Genomic DNA, 18,484 nt, shown 5'->3' on the forward strand with positions numbered 1-18,484 from the left:
TCCAAACTCATGAACCATGAGTTCATAACCTGAGCCAAAATCTGACACTTAACCGACTGAGCCCCACCAAGGTACCCTTAGATGTTTCCATATAAAGGGATCTAATTACTAAAATGGAAAGAAAAGATATAAGATTGTTTCACTCAGAGCGTTGTTCCAGAGCAAAGAATAATAGGAATAAAAAATTTCAACATTTACTTTCAAGAGAATGAATTTGGAAAAACCTCACTATAATTCTCTTATTTGAGTTACAAAGATCAAATTATTATCAGCATCAATGTAGCTTATTTTCTGTTTCAGTTTCTGATGCCAAATAAAGAACTGGCATATTTAACTATGAAGTTCTTCTGCTAAGGAAGACAATATACTCACAGTTATTGTCTCACTTTTTATACATGCGTAAGAAAACATGGAATTGAAAATGGACAAAATTAAATTTTTTTTAAATTTTTTTTAACATTTATTTATTTTTGAGACAGAGAGAGACAGAGCATGAACAGGGGAAGGTCAGAGAGAGAGGGAGACACAGAATCTGAAACGGGCTCCAGGCTCTGAGCTGTCAGCACAGAGCCCGATGCGGGGCTCGAACTCACGGACCGCGAGATCATGACCTGAGCCGAAGTTGGATGCTTAACCGACTGAGCCACCCAGGCGCCCCATGGACAAAATTAATTTTAAGAAGTCATTTGATCTAAATAAAAAGTCATTCTTCACATTTTTTTATTGTTTTGGGGGGGGGCACAGCCCTCAAATAACTACCAGCTTTTTGATTTTTAAAGTAATGATGCTGCTATATCAGAGTTTTGTTTTCTGAGTATTATGTGCTCACAGACAATGATATCAATACGCTCTTGCTGGAAGTCTGCTCAGCCTCAACTTCACACATACCTCTAACCAGGGATTTACAACTGACCCTGCTTCCAAGTTTCTTGCATCTCTCCAGTATGGCCTGGGTCATGGCACCGTTGGTTGGTATACCAAAGAACTGGCAGAAACAGCAATGTCTAATGTTTCTCCATCATCACCTGAGAACAGAGTTGACTCTCTTTAACTATTTGTGTTCAAGCGTCACTCACTTTATTGGTGAACACCTTACAATATTGTCCTTGAAGGGACAAATTACATAAGTTGCATCCGGAAAGTATTGTAGAGAGACAGGTGAATAAGAGATGCCTTTCACATTTAATCCTGTGTTAAAGCAAGCACTCTGTCCCCTGCATGTGTATTGCACATGCTAATGGAAGAAATCGTGGCAAAAATTGAAAATATAAAATATCACAGCAATTTTGATATACTTCTATAAAACCATTAATATGTTTTTAAAAGTGGAAAGTCTAGGTAGATGCCAAAATGTATAAGAAAAATTGACAGTAAGTATAAAATGAGACTGTCCTGGGAAAATGAGATCTAATGTTCACTCTATCCAATGCCCACAAAGCTTCTGGTTTAAGTAATTACTGATCTTCCTCTAAGACATATTTTATATAAACACATTTTACCATCCATCCCTGCTTTCCCAGTCACCAGTTATCACTGGTCCTTGAACTCTTTTTCTTATATTGTATTTGCATATTTATCACCTAAAGGTGATTCAATCTTCCATACTTTATTCCCCAAAACTATTACTCTGTGCTCTTTGAAATTTACAGTGGAAATCTTTTGTTTGTTTCACATTGTTGTCATGCTTAAATGTGCTGTCTTCCGATGAGACAATTTCCTTGAAGTCTCCTGGAGCAATGGCTTTGATACCCCTCACCTCCCATGTAGAGAATCTCAGGACCTGCAGTAGAAGGTAGATGTTCTCCACTACCTTCAAACCACTTTCCCAACAAGACATTTCCTCAAAAAAAAATCCCAATTTTCAAAGTTCATGACATCTAACTATACCACTTACTTTCCTCTCTTGTGGTCCTGGATATGCCTCATTCATTTATAACTTGGTATTGAGTCAGTATACTTCTAAGAGCCCTGAAGGAACCGTGCGTATTCCTGTAAAGAAATACTTGACACAGGCATCCCAAACCAATTTCATGAAAAATAGGGAAATAAGAAATTGGGATACAGACTTTGGGTCTTTAATATCTTTGAATTTGATCTCATAAGAATGAGAGTATTATGATTTTAGACTTTAATTCCTTTCACTCTAATGTTTTTGAATTTTAACTCACAAGATAATTTCTAATTTTTTTTCTTCCTGGAATTAATCTGAGGATATTGTATTTGAATTTGAAGCCATTTACATTGTTGTCATTTTATTATCACAGAGCCTTTATGCATTTGGAGTATCATAATGTTGTCATTTAATTTAATTTTAGTATCTCTGAGAGGCTATATTGGATAACTTGGTTGGATACAATTTGTGATGAAACATATAACAGGGAATGGATTTTCAGCCTCGGATAATTTAATTAACCCTATATTTTTGACCCACTTTGGAGCCTCTTATGATTTAAATATATATCACCTCAATATTGATTAAAATAGTTGGTATTAGGGAAGTGCTTCATGAAGGTAGGAGAAGGTATCTCTCTACTCATTGTTGATTTTCTCTTTTTTTAGGAAGAGGAAACATACCTGTCATTTTTGCGAGACGTAATGGTGAAATCCAAGTTGATAACAGAATACAAAGGTGGGAATGTTCAATAATACTCATTTCTCTCTTCTCATGATTCCTGCCATATATAGGAATATCCATGGTCACAACACTCCTGACCTCCCCTGGACCCTTTCACTTCACTAACATTTAGTGAATGCTATATGAAAGGAACGGTATAAGTGATTTACATGAATTAACTTATATGAATGTTATGAGGTCCATAGGAGGGCAGCAACATATTTTGTCATAACACAGAATGTTATTACTTCCAAACTAAAATGAGACAAGGGGGTTAAATAATCTGTCCAAACTATAAGTGACAGTTATGTTGCCAAATCAAATCTCCAGTCCCCAATTTTTATTATATTCACATTTGAAGAGCTTTCATTAGCAGTTGAACACTTCCTCCTTTTAGAAACATATGTTCCTCTTGGTTTCGGTTATCCCACAAACACTGATTGCCTTATTTTCCCAGTGGCCAGTCTCTCTCAAACCTCTGTGGTAGGTTCTAGCACACTGCTTGATTTGCTAACATTAAAACTCACTGGGGCCTTGTTATAAACCTCATTCTTGATTGTATCTACATTCTTTCTCTAAGTAATCTCATGTGAGACCATGGCATTATATATCATCTAAATGTTGAAGACATAAATTATATCCCTGGCCTTCATCTCCACACTGAAAGCTGGAAGTATGTCTCCAAATATTTTGGTCAATTGTAACGTGGATATCTGAAAACTTTTCCAAACATAATATGTTCAAATAGAACTATTGAATCCCTACCACATACTCCCATCCTATTCCTATCAAGACAATCTAGAAGTCATCTGTAAATCCACCCTTTCCATTATGTAAATGCCTGTAAAAGCAGAGGAAAGATACATACTAAAGTAACAACAGCTATTGCCTTTAGGGGCTGTGTTGATGGGGAGAGAAGGATGAGCTACACGAGGAATAAGTTATATGTGTTGTGTATTTGTGTGTGTGTGTTATATACTAAAAAATGGGGGCGTTACAAGGGGCTTTTACTTTTTTTCTCAATATGCTTCCTTATTACTTTAAAATTTAAAAAATAAAAATGTGTTCATGTCTTACTTTATAATTCAAAATATTTTTTGAAAACCCAGGAATCTGATTTCTATGCCTACTATGAACAATTACTAGTTTATATCTTTCTGCACCTTTTTTGTTTTATTCAAATGAGACCAAATAAGCCCAACTGTGTTGTGATTTTATTATAACATTATAGACTCAGTTTATATGGTTAAGCTCTGTAGCTCTATATGTATCTACTACAAAGCTAAATATTAATTGAATAATAGATTGAAATCATTTTTTTCAGGATCTTTTACAATGTAGGCATCAAAACTTCACTCAATATTTAAATTGACTAGCAATGTAAAATAGAATTTTTTCTAGACCCATAAGATAAATTATTTTTTCTAACATAAATCTCCTTGCAAATACAAGAATATAAAATTTTTTCACACTCTAAAATATAAACAAGTTAAATTAACCTATTTGGGGCCCAGAATGAAGTATTCAACTCAAGTAAAATAACTACAAGAAGAGAATTCATTATTCATCTATTAAAGAAAATCACTTCTTATATTAAACTTTTTAAAATTCACTTATTGTACTTATTTTAGGGACTACCACTGCATTACAAATAATGGAAATTGAAAAATATAATAAACGGACAATACTTATCCTAGAAAACAAAACTGTGTATTAGTCATTAAATTCAACGAGTCTTATATTTTACACAAAATTAGATCGAGGTCTGATCTGGATTTTTGAATAACAGAAAATTTTATCTGTTAATTTTGTGTATAAAAGGTGATAGGGGAAAAAAAAAAGAAAGAAATATACCTAAGCATGATTTAGTGTTTTTTTTGTTTGTTTGTTTTTTTCTCATAAGGTCTATCATACCTTTTAGTACTCATTTTTGGGTATATGGTGTTAATTTTCTGGTTTGTGGAAGGTTGGAAAACAGATGGATTTGAAAAATTATAGATAGGTTGGCTATCCTAACAAGAAATTGGGTAGACTTTTATAATTTTGGTTCCCTTGTTTATATCTTTTATTAAAGGAGAAGTAAATGTTGACTGCTAAAAGGAACACTGAGGCAAATTATTATTTCACTTTTTGTTTTAACCTCAGAGTAAGTGGAAACAGGCTGCTAAAGCAATTATAGAAGGAAAAAAAGGAACCTAGGCAATATATTGCAGTTTAAAATAATTATTAAGAAAAGTGTCAGGATCTGTAGCTTACCATATGATATGCTTTATTATAATTTAAAACTCTGCATTCTACCTCTCCTCCTATTTTGTCAAATTTCTAAGAAACTGAACCTCAGAAATACCTTTTTTCATTTTCATTACTTATTATATTGTCATTCCCTTTCTTTCAGTACAAAAGTTACCTATGGAATGTTCTATACCAATTAAACCTAGTTTCTTTGTGCCTACTTTTATTTCTGGCTTAAAGTTAGGAAGTCAGCATTCTGATCAACGAGTTACAGTGCATGTTACCAGCCCTCTTTCTTTAGAGCTTGGTGTAACTTTTGACCTCGCCATCACTGCCTCATGAACACTCTCAATCCATTGTTTCAGGATTCTATGATCCTTATTCCTCTCTCATACATTTCTATCCATCCCGTCTCTACCTGTTTTGCTAGATCACTTCTCTATATCATTGGAGTTATTCTTCAAGATTAATTTCTTGGGTTTTACATTAGCTATCTTATACTCAAAAAAAAAAAAAACCAAAACAAAAAAAGATGCTATATATTTTAAGTATTTAAGGAAGTGTTGATGCAAGATGTCAGATTGGACACATTTACTCCTCTTCCCCACAAGACATCAATATAAAGGGAGTAACCTCTAACAAGAAAGAAATAGGCAAATAGCAATGAGAGGATTCAACAGATATTTTAAGGATAGAATATAGATGAAAGGGTGATGACAGGAGATAGAGAGTGTAGGAAATAGAAATTGGGAATATGTGACCAAGTACCTGAAATGAAATCCTGGAATGACTCAGACTCAGACATAACAAGTGGGAATGGAAACAGAGAATATCTACGGAGGACAGGGCTTCTTCATCAGGTAGCCTGGCCCATTCTCTTGCCCTACCCAAACATGCAGCGAGATCAAGCTCCAAGCATTTCTACCCTGAGAAAAATCCTAAGGATTCTTCTCTAAAATACTGATCAAACTGACAATAGAAAAGTAGAGCTTTCAGGAGACTTTCATTCATTCAACAAATATTTACAGCATATCTACTCTCTACCAATCTCTCATTTGGTTGCCAGAAATACAACATTGATACCAAGTTTCTTTTCTCCTGAAGCTGACGTTCTAGTGGAAATGTCCACACACACACTGACACACACATACACACACACACACACACACAAACTAATGTCAAGTAGAGATAAATACTATGAGGAAAAAGTTAAGGAGGTTAAGGTTGTGTGTGTGTGTGTGTGTGTGTGTGTGTGTGTGTGTGTGTGTGTTGTGTGTGTGACTTACATAGTGTGGTCAGGGTACACATAAAGAGAAAGATGGAGGTAAGCAGAAATTCTACAACAGGAGTAAAACAGATCATTTGAGGCAAAAAAAGATCTATAAAAGAAGAATTGGAATACCATGAAAAAAGAAACAGAACAAAAATAGTCTGAAAAAAACTAAAAATAATTGCTGAAGAAAAGGGTTAAAGGTTAAGGCGGAACAATTTCCAAGAAGATCGAGCCAATACATAAGAACTCAGACCATATGCCTGAGGAAGCCCATACCAAGTGTGAATGCATTTCCAACTGACTCCAGAGTCCAGGCTCTTTGCCCCTGTTATATACTGATCCAAAAATCTACATTTGTTCATTGTTATTATTATTTTTTTAATTTGAGAGAGAAAGAGAGAGAGAGCGCAGAAGAGAAGGGCAGAAGAAGAGAGGGAAAGAATCTCAAGTAGGCTCCACATTCAGCGTGGAGCGCTACACAGGGCTTGATCCTATGATGCGGGAATCATGACCTGAGCCGAAATCAAGAGTGGCTCACTCAAATGACTGAACCACCCAGGCACCCCAAACGTTTGTTTATCTTTAAAATGGGTATGCTGATAGCTTGCAGTGTTCTTCTGAGTTGAAAGAGATGCATATAAAGGGTTTAAGATAATAACTGACACATATTGTTTGGTGTGTAAATGCTAGCTATTATTAATATATTGCTATGCTCAGTCTTTTAGAGCTCTCATTAATTTTAAGCTGTCAAGTTTCACCTCCTGTGAGTCTTCACAAAAATCTTTATTTTCATCCCTGATGTCTCCTAAGTTCGGGTTCAATATTTCCATCTGCCTCCTTCATAGTTCCACTTGAATTTTTTGCTTTTAATGTACTATTACCACTGGGAAATGTTGTAGTGTAATGGAATTAACCTGAAAGTGAGAATCAAAAAATTATGCTAAAAAAATAAAATTGTGTTCAAATCTAGCATAAGTTGTGTGACCCTAGCATGCTATTCAGTTTCTTCCTTTTCAGTTATTGAAAAGGGAAAATGAGAGAATTTAATTCAGTGAAGTATAACATGATTTCTAAATTAATTCTGCAACCAGATTATAGATTTATGAAGCATCAATGCCCTTTCCCAGCCTCTTTGTTTTCAAAAATACCCAAACAAACAAACAAACAACTCTCATAATGATTTTCTTAGATATGCCCTTCTATTCTTCCTTACTACTATCTTAGGTTTGGGTGTTATTGCTTAATATCTGGGCTATTACAGTGTCACCGTGGCTGGCCTCTCTGACCAAAGCTTCCATCCTATACAGTCAATACTTCACGATGCTCCTGCTTGGTTGTCCTAAAATACTGATTTGATTATTTTCTTCTCCTCCTCAAAAACTTTTGTGATTCACCATGACTTTCAGGAGGAATAGAACGATTGTATTTGACATTCAAGGACAAGCGAAGCAGGTCTAATTTTTAGCCTTTTTTTTTTTTTTTTGCCAGTAGTTCACCATTTCAAACAAGCTCTCTGCCAGCCTCCATCAGACTTGTGCTTTTTTACCTCCATGACTTTTCTCACACTCATTTATTTTTTTATTTTTTCAACACTCCACATACAATAGTCAAATGTAAATTCCACCCATCTTTCAAAGTCCAGCCTAAGTGCCTCCCCCTGTCTGAAGCCCTTACAGATTGTTTTCTTTGAGCTGCTTTAGAACTTATTTCGGTACAACTAATATATCATTTATAACATATTAGTCTGCTTTATAATTATTTGCATATATATCTTAAGACCTCTATTTGATTTCAAGTTTTTGGATGAAATAAATCATCACCACAGCACCTAGCATGATGCCCGGCATGCTGAATGTCTTATAAATATATATGACATGAATTAATGCATTTTTTCCTAGGACAAAAATAAATAGGGCTTTCTTTCTTTCACATTAAATGTTATCAAAAAGTATATGATGAGGCCATTGACATTTTGCAGCATAGGTTTACCATTAACATATATTTTGTTTAGAAACAGCAATAATATTGAGAGGTATTCACATTTATACATCTTAATCAATGCACATGAAAGAAAGAAAACTGTTCAAAGATGTTGTTCAAAAAACAGAAATAAAAACTAAATGAGAAAATATTAGCCAATGATTTCTAATAAGAATTTTTTTGAAAATCCCTGACAAATAATTATGTAAACTTTGAATTTGTCTGCAAGCTTGAATTAGCACAAGGTAACACAACTGGATTCCTTTCAGAATTAAGTCAAATGATAAAAAATTCTAAAGCACAATGTAGTAAATCCTCTGGAATAATCATATTAGGATAAACCTTTGCCTGGAATTCTAACTCTTGAGTAGAATGCTAAGACGGTCCACAAAATGATAAACAGGAGAGCCTTCATCTATAAAGATAAAATGACTCAGTAAAATATGCAGTTAGTGTTTATACATATTCTGTGTGTGAGTAATGATATTCACTAATGAAATACTTGTTTGGCTTCAGGTGATAAACATTTGTTAAACAAATTTTTCTTCCAGTAGAGGGATCTGGGCACTAAGAGGTACTCATTGACATTTAAATATATATTTTTTTCTTCACCAATAAAACACAAAATATTTAATTATGCTGATTTGTTAAGCAACTCGCCCTGAGCTTGGTGATTGCTATCTTCTTCTTGGCGACATTTTTCCTTAATCACAATTTCTCCCAAGCATTCAGGACAAAGGCTGGTTGATATATTCTTGCGACATGAAATCCCCACACTATTGGAGCATACTGGTTTGCTTACTGGTGAAACTGGTTCCCTTAGGGATGACTATCCCGGGAATATTTAAAAGGACTAGTGAAAAATAAATAAATGAAATGAAAATTATTAGAGCTTAGGACATGGTTAAGACATATTGGAAGAATATACGTGTGATGTGTGAATAGAACATAATACAAAATTGAGAAGGACACTTCATATAAATAGTAAAGAAAGGAAATGGCATTGGCTCCTAATTAAATCTAAAAATGTGGTATTTCAAATTCTTAGACATGCTGTAATGTTCCTAGCATATAGGGCCACAAACAATGAACATTTTCTTGACAAATGAGTTCGTTGAAGATACAAAAGCGATTTTTCCCATCAGCCATGCTGACCTTGTTGTATGTCTCCCCATGCCACGAATATCATAAATAGTTCTAAAAGTGACACAATATCCTATATTCTAGAAATCTCAGATCCAACAAAAGCATAGCTTAAAATTTTATTCATAATATAGTTATAATGGAAATACACACATAGAAGATGTTTACTACTTTCCCATTAAAGTCAATTTTCCATATATAGGCTATTTATAGCTTTAAACTGAGAACCAAAACCTTTAGAAGACTACATTGAATATAGACAGTCTGTAAGCCATAGTTACTTAAAAAGTGTTTTTCATTTTCTTGTCCTTATTTATTTCACTCAGAATTCATTCTTACTTGGAACCCACAGGTTAAAATACCATAATTTTAAATATGATTAGTGTCTGAAGATTAGACCAGACTACAAAACAGTAGTGAAATACTTGGGAGAAACTTCAGTTTTGTTTTGTTTTGTTTTGTTTTGTTTTGTTTTGTTTTCCTGGAAAACTGTAAGATTGTATTACTGAGATTTTGCAGGTTTCTCTATCCTCCTTGATAATGATGTAATGCATGGTGTTAGAGGTTAGTCAATTTTCTCCTCACTTGAGCACATCAGCTGATGGAAGGGTACCTAAGAAAGTAGACCTGGCCCTTCCTTCTCACAGTACATGAAGCGTTTTGAGAGGCCAGGGCCCAATGAAAGGGACAGAAGATGCTCACATCTCAGGCAGAGGGGAGGATCATTCTCCAACTCATCTATTCAAAACACCAAAGCTGTGCATTCATAATGTGTGAATTTAAGTCAGTCCTGAAACTGATTAACTGACAGTTGGAGAATTGAGCCACAGGTAAACCTGAACTTCTTCAAAGTTTTATGTTATTATTATATAGTTATTATATTATGACATATTATAACATATAATATATTGTATATAATATTATATATTATATTATTATTAGAGAGCAATGAGATTAAAGTTTTTCTGATCATTGACAGTATAAAGCTATCATATGTGGAATAGGGTAGAGAAAAACTTGTAACCTAATTAACTTTTTTAAAGCTAAAGAATATATTAAGATATGTTCATATTATACAAGCCCTAACTTTCAATTTATCTAGCCATAACTAATACCTATCGATCCATGTATCTATCTATCCTCTGTCCATCCATTCATCTGTCCATTAAAGAGATTTCACAAAGCTAGCATTATGAAGATATATGTGACATTCAGAATTCCATTACTGACTGTGCCTGTAATCCTAAAGAAACCATGTTCTCCTTGCAATGAGTAAAAAGTGATGATTAGAATTATGCTCAGATAGATTTTCTTTGACATTTCAGCTGCAAGCTTTCTATCTACTTCTTCAATCTGTATTAATATTAATGTAATAACCCTACCTGACCCATAGCTGCAGGCATTCTAAGTGAATCTGCATCTTTGCACAATACTGCCGATTTTAGGGATATGAAATTAGCAGGAGTCGCAGTGCAGTGGAGAACTGCCATTCCTCACCCCACTCTCTGAGATGTTACTGAAGCAAGAAAAAGGATCAGGAGACTGGGATAGTCTTGGGTCCTTCCTGAGTGCCAAGGTCAAAAAATGTGGATATAAAAGGAAAGGAAAGAACTAAAGTATTTCACATCAGGTAAGCAAAGACACCATGAGATAGGATCTAAAGTCAAGCAAGGGGTCATATATAATAAGGGTGGAACATTAATTTTTGATTTTTTTATTCTGTAACTTGTAAACAAGTATGATTACCCATAAACAATAAGAAATATTCATCTAGGAAATGATTAGTCATATCTATATCATCTATATGTATACACACACACACACACACACACACACACACAGGGAGTTTTTGCTGGTTTGGTTGGTTGGGCTTTTTTCCCCTCTTTTTGACCTCTGTGTCTATGTGTCAAGGTCCACCACATTTCCTTTCCTTCTTGATTTTTTCATCATCCCTGTAGGCTTCTTAACACCAAGAAAAGACACGTACAAAACGCTAACATATATCCATTTATTTTGTAGAAATTTTCAAGAAAAACTACCTTTCTTCTGGTGAGTACCGCTGTCATAAACCTCATGGGAAAAACTCTCCCCTACATTGTAGAAATAACTTCTGTGCTTGCTACACACAAATAAGGTTGTAGGAGAAGTAAACATATTAAAATCTGACTTACTCCCAAGAGACTCAATAACATTTTTAAAACCAAGGAAATCAGAGGAAAGGTACAAGCATTCACACAGCTATATAAAAGTTTAAAAATAAAAAAAAAAGTATTTTTCATAAATGATTTCATATATTCCTCAGGCTATAAAGCAAACCAAAATAACTGAACAAAAAAATCGTAGAAGCATACAAATACTCAGATGATGGAGATGGTTAAAGGTACATATTTCAGAAATAAATTTCCATTCCTGGTTCCCTCTATGTATAGGAAATGGAAAAACCCTCAACATTATAAGAAATTTTTAAAAGGAAGGGGAAACAAGAATCGCTGTCCTCATGGCCAACATACTTTCCTCATCACATCACATAATGCTGTTCTGGTTTTATCTGCCAACCATTCAGTTGTCTACCACAGGCAAGATTCCCTCTCACTGCGCTCCATTCAATAGAGCATTTAGACTGCCAGCTATCTTGGCCCCAGATTTGTAGGCTGCCTGTTTTGTCTTGCACCACATATACCCTATCCTGCATGTTTGATTTCTGAAAGCATCCAGAGGTGTCTAATCACAATAGATTCACATTTGCATGTGTAATTTCTTATTGTTTGTCAAACAAGGAAGGAAAGAGATATACTGGTAGGTAAAATTTTCCTAAAGGAGGAAGCAAAGACTCCTGCATAAGGAAAGTAATATAGGTAAGGCTGACATTTCTACTGACATTCAGTGATTCAAAACAAAAACAAAAGCACAAAACAGTGACTCTCTTTCCTCTAGGTCTTTTGGCTTCAACTGTGATTTTCTTCATCTTATCTCCCCAAAATATCAAAACATCTCATGGCATTGTCATGAAATCCAGAGGAAAATTGTACAGTTTCATGAATCATGTATAGAGGTAGACATAGCAGTCGTAAGCAAAGTTTTATCTTTACTCCATACGTTTGGGGATCATAATGCATTTCATTTGTATACTTATTCTTTTACCCTTTAATGCAATGGGTAAGGCTGAATAAATAGAGAAGCACCACCATATTAGCTACTCTCCAGTCCAATTCCTAACCCTGGCTGCAAATGTGAATCACTTAAAAAAGCTAAGCTCCGCCTCCGGAAATTTCATTTTTAACTTGACTGAGACTTTTTTCTAATATTTAGAATTGATCTGATACAGTTTAATCCTAAAACACTAAACTACCAAGTTCATTCATAATCAAACTAAAAAATCAAAAACAAAAACAAAAGCACAGAACTAAATACACTGAAAGATAAAAGAAATTCCCAAAGGGTTAATCTCTCCTGAGTTGCTACTTATGGGTTGCTCCCTGATTCACCAATACTCTTCAAATAATGGTTTTCTATTTAATTATTTTGGTAGGCAAAATAACACCCCCCTAAGACAGCCATGTCCTAATCATCAGAACCTGTGAATAAGTTACATTTCGTGGCAAAGGGGCATTAGGTTGTAGATGGAATTAAGGCTGCTAATCGGCTGACCTAAAAATAGAGAAGTTATTCTAGTTCACCCACATGGGCCCAGTAAAATCACAAGGGTCCTAAGAAGTGGAAGACTGAGGCAGGAGAGGGTCAAAGAGATATGATGACAGAAACTGGGTCAGAGAGAGTCAATATGACTGGTTTTGAAGATGGAGGAGGGATGCTATGATTAAAGGAATGTGGACAGCTTCTAACAGAAATGGTAAGGAAACCAGTTTATTCTAGAGTTCTAGAAATAAGGCACCTCTTCTGACACATAATTTTGGTCCAGTAAGTATTGGATTTATAACATATAAAACTGTAAAATAACACATTTGTGTTCTTTTAAGCCACTGAATTTGCAGTTATTTGTTAAAGCAATGTTAGAAAACTAATACAACTATTTTATTATAGACCTTTAAAATTTGCTGACTGGCATTAAAATAAAAGCATAATTTAATTATGGTAAACAATTTAGAACAACTAGCAATAAGCCAGAGATTAATATATCCATGCCAGTTGGTAATCTAATCAGTAAATTCAATTTCACATAAAAAATAGAAATCTTCATATATGTGTGGATTACTTATAAAAACAAAAGTTGGGAATTATAAGTGAATAAAAACATTTATTAAAATAGTATTTCACCTTTTAAGAGTAGAGACATAAAAATATAAGCAGATGGCATGTAAATAATCACCTAGACTGCCACCATGTGATATAGATTAAGGCACCAGACTTGACAGTTAAGTGAAAAAGAACTACATACTACTTTGCTAAAACTAAGAAGAGATATAATTTTCTACCTATATTGGAAGCATTAAGTGCTCAGCAGGGAGCAGAATGATTTATGATAGCAGAGGTAGCATAATGTTCTGGAAAAGAAATTAAGATAAAATTAAGCTGGATATCAGAAATGGTCTCAACAAAATGCAGTAATCTCCCAAATAAATTGGTGGGATCTTTACCACCTGAGAACTTTACATAATAATGACTTTTAAGATCAAATACTTTTTTTTTAATGTTACAAAAGACTTGGAAAAAAATTGCCTGGGCTCATAAAACTATATGCCTCCCATTTTCAGAAGGGAGGTATCCCCTAATATTTACACCAGAACGTACAAGCATTTAAAAATATACATATGCATTTGACTCTTGAACAACTCACTGTTGACAAAAAGACTTACTGATAACAAAAGCAGTAGATTAACAAATATTTTATATGTTATGTGTATTAAATACAGTATTCATGCAATAAAATAAGCTAGAGAAAAGAAAATGTTAAGAAAATCTTAAGGATGAGAAAAATATTTACAGAGCTACACTGTAATTATTGAAAAAGTTTGCATATAATAAACTCACACAATTCAAATTTATTTAAGGGCCAACTATACATATCATTATACACACACACACACACACACAAACACACATATATATATGATATACATATATTTTAAAGACAATCTATATATCCTTTTAAAAATTTAAGTGCTTTTTATTTATTTTTGAAGGAAAGAGAGACAGAGCATGAGCAGAAGAGCAGAGAGAGAGGGAAACACAGAATCCAAAGCAGGCTCCAACCTCTGAGCTGTCAGCACAGAGCCCGATGCAGGGCTGGAACTCACAAACTGTGAGATCATGACCTGAGCCGAAGTCAGACACTTAACCAACTGAGCCACCCAGGCACCCCATCTGTATATCCTTAAACTACTACAATTGCAACTATTAGAAACTACAAGTTACAGCATCCCATTGTACAAATATCCCTGTTACAAAAAATATTGTAAATCAATATTCACCACAAAATAATATCCATATTTCTATAACACAATGATTCCACCTAAATCCAAATATCACCATACCTGCTCTCAAAATTATACAAATCAACAAGGACATAGAACAGTGCCTGTCCCCAGTAGTCATAACTGGATAGAGTACTCTACAGGGTTTTGCCTTAGTAGTAGAGAACAAACAGCTGAAGATTAGACATGGCTCTGGTTCTATTATTAGGAATAAGACCCAAAATGATCAAATTGTTTCCAAGTAACAGAAATGAATTCCAGAAAAACCTCAAGAATATTTGTGGGAACACAAAAGTATTCAGCATCCAACAAAGTAAAATTCACAGCGTCTAGCATCTAATGAAAATCACTACCTATTTAAAGGAACAGGAATATATTACCCATAATCAGGAGAAAAAACAAATTAATTGAAACATAACTAATTATTACATATGTTAAAAACAGCAGACAAAAATAATAAAGAACTTATTATAACTCTATGTCATTTTTAAAAAGCCAAGTAGAGGGGTTCCTGGATGGCTCAGTTGGCTAAGTGTCCAACTTTGGCTCAGGTCATGATATCACAGTTTGTGGGTTCCAGCCCCAGAATGGGCTTGTGCTGACAGCTCAGAGCCTGGAGACTGCTTCGGATTCTGCCTTTCTCTCTGCCCTTCCCCCACTTGTGTTCTGTCTCTCTCTCTCTCTAAAAAATCTACAAACATTACAAAACATTTTTTAAAAAAGCACCAAGTAGCGACATGAAAAATATTTTACAAAGACCCAGATCAAGCTTCAAGAGATAAAAACTACAATGCAGGAGTTGAAAAATACACTGGTTGAGAATAACAGCAGATTTGACATTGCAGAAGAAAAGATTAGTGAACTTGAAGACATAGCTATAGAAATTACCCAAAATAAAACACTGACAAAATAAAAAAAATAAAGAAGAATTTCACTTGGGAAATATGGAGTAGATATACATTTCCAAATTTTATCTCTCAGTTCTTCTAAAAGCCTTAAACATTATACACAAAACAAGCATAAGAAGACTCTATAGGAGAGAGAAGAAAGAAGATTGTCTCGGGACCTTGGGACCAGAGGAAAGACATAGTGATAATGTACCTGGATTTTCCTTTTGCCTTTTTTATGCCAGAGTAGGTGCTAATAAAAATAGAAATACTGAAATGCTAACAGCAGCAGATAAAGAATCCCCAAGAAAATTCTCCTCACTCCAGGTAGTTAAAGGATTAAGAAAGGAAGAACCTAACAAGAGTTTTAGATAATAACCATTCTGTATCAGCAAACCACCACAGAAGAGATTGTGATCCTTCTGCCCAGAAAAGGATGATTCCCTCCTTCACCACGCTGTAACCAGGTACCCAAACCCTCCTTCCAAGGTGGTGTCAGAGAAGGTTGAGTACAATATCACCACTAAGGTTGTAATGAGGTCCCCTACTTGCACACCATGATGTCATTGGAGACCATGTGGAGAACCTGGACTTCTACTCCAACCCGGTAATAATAAGGTACCCTTCTTCCTCCCCACTGGAGGAGGAGAATGTCAGAAGAAGCCCAGTAGACAATCAGAACATGCATCACTGTTGAGTAGTAACAAGGTTCCCCCTCGCCCCAAAACTTTGTCAATGAGGGCCATGTGGGAACAATTATGAGTCACCCGTGTCCTTCCCAGACAGGGTGGTATCCAGAGTCCTAATGGGAAAAAGGGCCTCCCAACCCTATCCAGTAGTGACGAGGAAGACATAAATAACCAATATCAGGAACAAAATAGCAGATATCTCTGTAAACTCTGTAGACATCAAAACATAATAAGAGAATACTGTGAATAACTCTATGCACATGAATTTGACAACTTAGTTAAAAAGGACCAAAATCTTGAAAAGTAAAAACTACACAACTCACTCAACATGAAATAGAAGAACAGGAGATGTGAATAGTCATCTGGTCAAAAAGTATTTTTTCTGGATTTTTTTAAATAGTGAATTCAGTTCCTTCAGACCCCAATGATTTCACTGGAGAATTCTACCAAGTATGTAAAGAATTAACACCAATTCTACACTCTTATGATCTGTTCCAGAAAACAGATAAAAAGTAATATTGCCCAAAACATTTTGTAAACTCAATATTATACTGACACCAAAACCTGATAGAGCTAAAATAAAAAATAGTGACAACACCCAATGCTGTCCAATACCAAAAGATGTGGATAAACTGGATCTTTGATACATTGTTGGTGGGAATGCGAAGTGGCATAGTGACTCTAAAATGTAGTTTGGCAATTTTTTAGAAAAATAAAACTGTACTTAGCATAATATCTGCCTGGATATTCACTCCAGAGGATCAAGAACTTACAACTAAACAAAAATGTGTACATGATTATTCACAGCTGTTTAATTGTAATAACAAACTGGAAAAAATTAAATGGCTCTCAACAGGTAAATGGCAAACACATACACTCACGCGCGCGCGCACACACACACACACACACACACACACACACACACAAAACCCACAATATGTTCGTACCATAGGATACTCTTCAGCAGTAAAAAAGAACAAACTATCAATATACACCACAACTTAGATGAATCTTTAGTGCTTTGTACAAGTGAAAAGAGCCAACCTTATAATGTCACATAATATATGATTCAATGTCTATACTTCTTTTAAAAGCATCATTGAATTATTTTTATATAATTTTATTTATTGTGGTAAGATCATTTAACATAAAATCTACCTTAACAAATTTTCAAGAGTAAATACAGTACTGTTGACTATAGGAAAAATGTGCAGAATTCTAGAACTTACTCATTTTGTTTAAATGAAACTTTGTGCCCATTGAATAGTAATTCCCCATCTATCCCTTTCTAGCCCACAGAAACCCCAGTTCCATTCTGATTCGATGAACTTGACTACTCTAGATAAATTATATGAGTGGAATCATGCAATATGTGTCTTTCTGTACTGGCTTATTTCACTTAGCATAATGTCCTCAAGTTTCAACCATGTTGCTGCATATTTCAGGATTTCCTTCTTTCTAAAGGCTGAACAATATCCCACTATATGTATATACCACATTTTCTTATGCATTCATCTGTCAGTGGATATTGAGGTTGTTTTCACATCTTGGCTACTGCGAATAGTGGTTTAATAAACATAGGAGTGCTAACATCTCTTAGAGATCTTGATTTTAAGTCTGTTGGATAAATATCTGAAAAGGCATGATAAGAAAGAGCGTTGAATTTTGTTAGACGCTTTGGTTGAATCTATTGAAATAATTATGCCATTTTATCCTTTATTCTGTTAATGTGGTGTATCACATTAATCAATATTTATATGTTGAACCATCTTGCATCCCATGAATAAAACTTAGTTGGTCATGGTCTATGGTCCTTTTCATGTGCTGTTGGATTAATTTTGTATTTTGTTGAGGTGTTTACATCAATGTTCATAAGGGATAATGGTCTGTAGTTTCCTTTCCTTGTAATGTCTTTGTTTCAAGGCTTTGGTAGCAGAATAATGTTGGCCTCATAAAATTAATTTGAAGATGTGGCCTCTGGTTTTGATTTTTGGGAATATTTTGATAAGGATTGGTATTAATCCTTCTTTAAATGTTTGATAAAGTTCACAAAGGAAGCCATCCTTTCCTGGGCTTTTCTTTGTTGGAAGGTTTCTGATTACTGATTCAATATCCATGTTATATGTCTGTCAGACTTTCTTTTTCTTCATGATTTAGTCTTAGTATGTTGTATTTTTTTTTTAGAAATGCATCGATTCTTCTAGGTTATTTAGTTTACTGGCGTATATTTATTC

At 34.5% G+C, this 18,484-nt stretch overlaps 1 long non-coding RNA gene across 1 annotated transcript in view; it reads left to right on the forward strand.

Moving 5' to 3' along the window:
• Window positions 1–18,484, forward strand: part of LOC122238686 — a 98,528-nt gene that overhangs the window by 66,296 nt on the left and 13,748 nt on the right. The window contains exon 2 of the long non-coding RNA XR_006217748.1: window positions 2,560–2,629. This is a non-coding gene — a long non-coding RNA (uncharacterized LOC122238686). The remainder of the gene's footprint in view (window positions 1–2,559; window positions 2,630–18,484) is intronic.

The sequence above is a fragment of the Panthera tigris genome, chromosome B2, assembly GCF_018350195.1.
Source record: "Panthera tigris isolate Pti1 chromosome B2, P.tigris_Pti1_mat1.1, whole genome shotgun sequence".
Taxonomy (NCBI): Eukaryota; Metazoa; Chordata; class Mammalia; order Carnivora; family Felidae; genus Panthera; species Panthera tigris.